At 37.8% G+C, this 6,000-nt stretch overlaps 1 protein-coding gene across 50 annotated transcripts in view; it reads right to left on the reverse strand.

The window, feature by feature from the left end:
• The window catches only part of LOC106883142 (6-phosphofructo-2-kinase/fructose-2,6-bisphosphatase), a 158,253-nt gene that overhangs the window by 91,725 nt on the left and 60,528 nt on the right, over positions 1 to 6,000 (reverse strand). The gene's annotated exons all lie outside the window — the stretch shown is intronic.

Below are 6,000 nucleotides of genomic sequence, written 5' to 3' on the forward strand. Positions count from 1 at the left end.
CCATTCTCTGTTTTCCTTAAACTCATTCGTTATTTCTCCTCTATTAAAAAGTATAGTCTCTTTAGAGACAAATGGATCTTCAGGCATTGAGAATGTATGAAAAATAGTTAAACCAACAATTGAAGTACATAAACTCACATATGTTAACCAGCATTATCAATCGGTAGAAGTGCATTTTGGTACCTGCTTGGATTATGCATCCCCATCAACCAAAAATTTTGGAAACTTTTTAGTAACTAAACTATATATATATGTATATATATATATATATATATATATATCCTGAAGATGTGTAAAGAAATTTTGATTTATTACGTCTCTTAATGAATTCTTTATACTGAAATATATATTGAAGAAGATAAATATGTTCATTTGAATATATACGTTTTTGCGTCGTAACTCCTTTATTATTATTATTATTATATATATATATATATATATATATATATATATATTGTAATCAATAACTATAGAATGAACACAGAGCTGTATAATTTTTGTATACATTATGTATAACATTTTTGATCTGGTGGTTTCATAGTAAATTATTAAGTAAATTGTTATTTTGCAAAACTTTTTTTTTTTTTTTTGAAATGGCAGTTAGATTTCTTACTGCCTGTCAAGAAAGATCATCATCATCATCATCATCGTTTAACGTCCGCTTTCCATGCTAGCATGGGTTGGACGATTTGACTGAGGACTGGTGAAACCGGATGGCAACACCAGGCTCCAGTCTGATTTGGCAGAGTTTCTACAGCTGGATGCCCTTCCTAACGCCAACCACTCAGAGAGTGTAGTGGGTGCTTTTACGTGTCACCCGCACGAAAACGGCCACGCTCGAAATGGTGTCTTTTATGTGCCACCCGCACAAGCCAGTCCAGGGGCACTGGCAACGATCTCGCTCGAAAATCCTACAGGAGCCAGTCAGGCGGTACTGGCAACGGCCACGCTCAAAATGGTGCATCTCATGTGCCACCCGCACAAGAACCAGTCCAGGGGCACTGGCAACGATCTTACTTGGCTTGCCGGGTCTTCTCACGCACAGCCCATTTCCAAAGGTCTCGGTCCGTAGTCATCGCCTCGGTGAGGCCCAATGTACGAAGGTCTTGCCTCACCACCTCAGCCCAGGTCTTCCTGGGCCTACCTCTTCCACGGGTTCCCTCAACTGTTAGGGTGTGGCACTTTTTCACGCAGCTATCCTCCTCCATTCTCACCACATGTCCATACCAGCGCAATCGTCTCTCTTGCACGCCACAACTGATGCTTCTAATGTTCAGCTTTTCTCTCAAGATACTTACACTCTGACGGGTATTCACATTGACATTACACATCCAACGGAGCATACTGGCTTCATTCCTTGCGAGCTTACGTATGTCCTCAGCAGTTACAGCCCATGTTTCACTGCCATGTAGCATGGTTGTTCGTACGCATGCGTCATACAGTCTGCCTTTTACTCTGAGTGAGAGTCCCTTTGTCGCCAGCAGGGGTAAGAGCTCTCTAAACTTTGCCCAGGCTATTCTTATTCTAGCAGCTACACTTTCAGCGCACCCACCCCCACTACTAACTTGGTCGCCCAGATAGCGGAAGCTATCGACTACCTCTAGTTTTTCACCCTGGAATGAGATAGAAGTTGTTTCCTGTTTGTTTGCAGTCTTTATTGCACCTGAACATCTGCCACAAACAAAAACTAACTTGCTAGTTAACCTGCCTTTGATGTTGCTGCACCTCTTATGTGTCCATAGCTTGCACCGGGTACATCTTATAGAGTTACTACCTACTCCTTTTCTACATACTGAGCAGGGCCATCTACCTGAAGGGGTAAAACAAAGATGTAAAACAAAGTTGAAATGGAATAGTAGTTCAATCACAATCTGTCTGTCTGTCTATATCTCTCTCCAAAATAATGGAATAGAGGGAGGGAGAGAGAGAATGAAAGGTACATATTAATAGGTATAGATACAGAAGGAGGGAGAGCAAGGGTGATGACAATGATGGCATATAAATCATAGAGTGCAGGAAGAGATTACAGATATATATTCACAGCAACATTAAATAACATCATAAATATAAATAAAGTGGTCTTTAAATTCCTAGTGATGCGTATTTAGAGTAGGGTTTGCCAAATTTTTTCGACTATCGACCCTCTTTCGCCACTTCTCCCTCCACATCGACCTCCTTTAGCTACTTCTTCTGCATCAACCCCCTTTAGCCACTTCTCTTTCCTCATCGACCACCTTCCTCATTTAAAATACCTTAATACTTAACCCTACCATACCATATCTTAAATGCATACTGGATACTGATGCTGGCAATTAAAATGTTGGCTAAAATATACAACAAATTAAGAAATTCTATTGAAGATGAAACACTTCTTACATTTAAAACTAAGTGTGCCAGTAGCACATTAAAAGCACCATTTGAGTGTGATTGTTGCCAGGGCCACTGACTGGCACGTAAAAAAAAAGCACCATTTGAGCGTAGCTGATGCCAGTACCACCTGACTGGCCCTCATGCTGGTGGCACGTGAAAGCACCCACTACACTCTCGGAGTGGTTGGTGTTAGGAAGGGCATCCAGCTGTAGAAACTTTGCCAGATCAGATTATAGACTGGTGCAGCCTTCTGGCTTGCCAGCCATCAGTCAAACCATCCAACCCATGCCAGCATGGAAAGCGGACGTTAAATGATGATGATGATGATGATGTACGAGCATATGGTATTAACCTTTCAATTTTTATGAAATTGTTTTTCATGGTTAGAAAATGTGAAAAACATCATATTGTTGGAGTATCTTTTACTGAAATTGACAACATCAGCATGATGATCCTGAATTAAGGCATTGATATCAGGCTGAATGTTGGTCAGTTTCAGTCTCAAATCACCTCATTCCTCCAGGTTCAGGCAGTTTCTATAAGCAAACACTTGACAGTCCCTTCAGTCACCCCTCTCAATCTTCGATTATGATACAGATTACGACATCAGGCCTCAAACATTAGCAACAGCAGACTTCTCGCTGCAGTGAAAACTTATCAGGTTTTCCCACATTTCATGGTGTTCACTAAGTATTTCAAGCAGTTCATCTGAGTGAGCTGGTCTTTTGCACGCCGACTCCCTTTGGTAACCCCTGATTTAAAGGGATTCTGAGGACCATCCATCCATCCATTTACACAACTATCCTCACAACAAAAGTTGTTGCCTACCATGCAATAGGAGATACTTGGAAGAGAGTCACTATCTTCTGACTTGTAAATCATTAGCAATTTTATCCAATGAGAATAAAGGTCTAATGCAATGTTGGTTGATAATATAGGACACTATCTCTTTGTATGAACTTAGTTCATCATGAACTCTTCATGTAATTTTTATGTTAACTTATTAGCAGCAATTTGCAGATATTTCGCTTTGAGTGCCAACCATGAAGCCATATTCTTTTCAGTCAAGTTAACTGTAGAAGTTTATTCCTCTTTTTGCTCTGCAACTTGCTCTAACAGTATTAGCTTCTCATCAGACAAACTTTCTCAATGAGATGTTAACAACTCTACCACATCATCTATGATTTCTCCAAGCTCTACATCATTTGATAGAGTCACCATATCCAACTGAGCCTGATATAAGATTTTCAGCTAGAAATGTCTACAGTAAATCTAAAATATCAGTGAGTAGATAGGAAAACATGTTATGGATACAATTGACCATATGATTTCCCAAACACCATTCATAGCCAAAGGTTGCATTTCATCCCATGACTTGCTCCTGTTATATACAGCATCCAGAGTGTTGAACTTTTTCCAATAATCTCTAATAGTATCTGCCATTAATTGCTTTTGAGTTTGTTACAAAGATCTCAGATAATGTGTTTGAAGTTGTAATCACACTTAATGAATCATTTGCTGGAGTAAAACTACGTACTATATTCCACTGGACACTTGTTGCATTTGTAAAAGAAGCAATGCTTTGTTGGAAATATGTTTGAGTACCTTTGTACTTCAAGGCAAAAAAAGTTTGTAAACTTGCTTTTGAAAAGGCTTGTAGTCATCTGAGCATTCTTATTTGAAAGCCTAATTACAGGCAGCAACTTAGCATAGCCCTCAAAATCACTTAAATATTCAGATGATACACAAACTTCTGCTGCAGCATAACCTCCTTCATCAAGCATTTTCTTCAGTTCCCCAGGACAATTAATATTACTACTGGCAGCTTCAATGGTCATTTTAATATCGTACAAAATAAAGCAACTCTTGAACTTTACAAACCTTCAGCTTTTGCTTGAATGAACATTGCGTCTATTAACACATTATACCCAGTCTGATCCAAAACTGAGGAGCTAATCTATATAAAAAATATGACACCGAAGAATTATTACAAAATATACTGAAATGTAAAAAAAAAAAAACTAAAAGATGAAGTAAATAGCCCAATAAATGCATACTACATCAGGATAGTATGGCAGCAAATGCTAATGATGATACAAATGGAAAACACCTTTAGGAACAAAATGAGATCATAACCGAATACAAAGCTAGAAGAACCATTAAAAATTTAGCTTCAAAATTTTATCTGGGTCAGTCAAACATACCTACAATTTTGATGGACGAAGAAAAATACTTAAATTAAAAGTGTACACTCAATTCCATACTTGCATGGGTCTGATGGAATTTGTTGAGGCAGATTTTTGACAATGGTACATAATAAAGAAGCGGTCAACTTTATTTTGCATATGGGAAAGCTTTTATCAATATGGATAAGTGAGCAAACAATGATTTAGAATGCCTATTATGTAAGCTGTTATTTGTGCTAAAATCTTATCAAATTTTAAGGCAAAAATCAGGAAGAAGGTGACAGTGGAGAATCATTTAGTGGAAACTGATTAGTTTTATAAGCATAAAAATGAGCTGATTGGCATATTGTCAATGTGCAAGGAGAAGCTACGAGTGCTGATACTGAAGTTTTAATAATAATAGAGGAATATGATTACATATTAACACCATGTCGGCATGGATTGGCTGGTTTGACAGGATCCAATAAACCACCAGACTGTGCTTTGGCATAGTTTCTATGGTTATATGCCCGTCCTAACACCATTTTACAGAGTGTACTGGGTGCATTTCATTTTGTGGTGCCAGAACTAGTGAGATCATCAAGTAAATTACAATACAAAATTCCTCAATTGAGTGAGAGGGAAATGGTTTTGTACCTGGAGTTGAAAAACTAGAGTATGGCAGAAGGACAGGGACAGTTGTCTTACCACAGAAGAGGTATATAGACACACTTGTTGAAAAGCAAGAAAGAATGGTGGTGATCAGGTAACAGAGTATATCCTCAATGTACAAGAAGATGGATAGAGAGAACAGGGACTTATGGATTAAGAGAGAAAAGGAATAGATGATCAAGATGGGACAGTGAAAAGCAACAGTAGAGTAAAACCACAGATAGAAATAGGGAGGTAGTGTGAAGTTTGGGAAGTGAGAGAGGGATGGAGAGAGAGAGAGAGAGAGAGAGAAAGAGAGAGAGAGAGAGCAGAAGTATTTAGGAATGCATGTAGTGAATGACAAAAGGTTGGGTTAGGGAAGTCCAATACTAAAAATTTTTTTACTGCATCTAGAATATTGAATAAAGTTATAGTAAAAACTATGGCATAAACTGCCACCAATTTATTGATAATTTTGAGGATTTTGAAGAGGCGGTAGAGATTGAAACAAAACAGAAATGAACATTGATATTGAGATTGAGATATCTACAAATGACATAAATTATTTGTTTCAGTTACATGACTAACAGCTCACAAATACTTCATTGAAATGGGGAAAGCATTAGAAAAGGGCTGAAGATGATCTTAACGATGAAATCTCCTGTTTATTCTTTCATTCTTAAAATGGCTCAAATAACTCATTTCATACAAAATGTAGATTTTCCAGTCACAAAATTCAAATTTTGAATGACATAGAAAAGTTGCTGCAGAACTAAGTAAATTGCATGTCTACTATTGTGAAATTCATATACAA

The sequence above is a fragment of the Octopus bimaculoides genome, chromosome 4, assembly GCF_046866305.1.
Source record: "Octopus bimaculoides isolate indiv1 chromosome 4, ASM4686630v1, whole genome shotgun sequence".
NCBI lineage: Eukaryota > Metazoa > Mollusca > Cephalopoda > Octopoda > Octopodidae > Octopus > Octopus bimaculoides.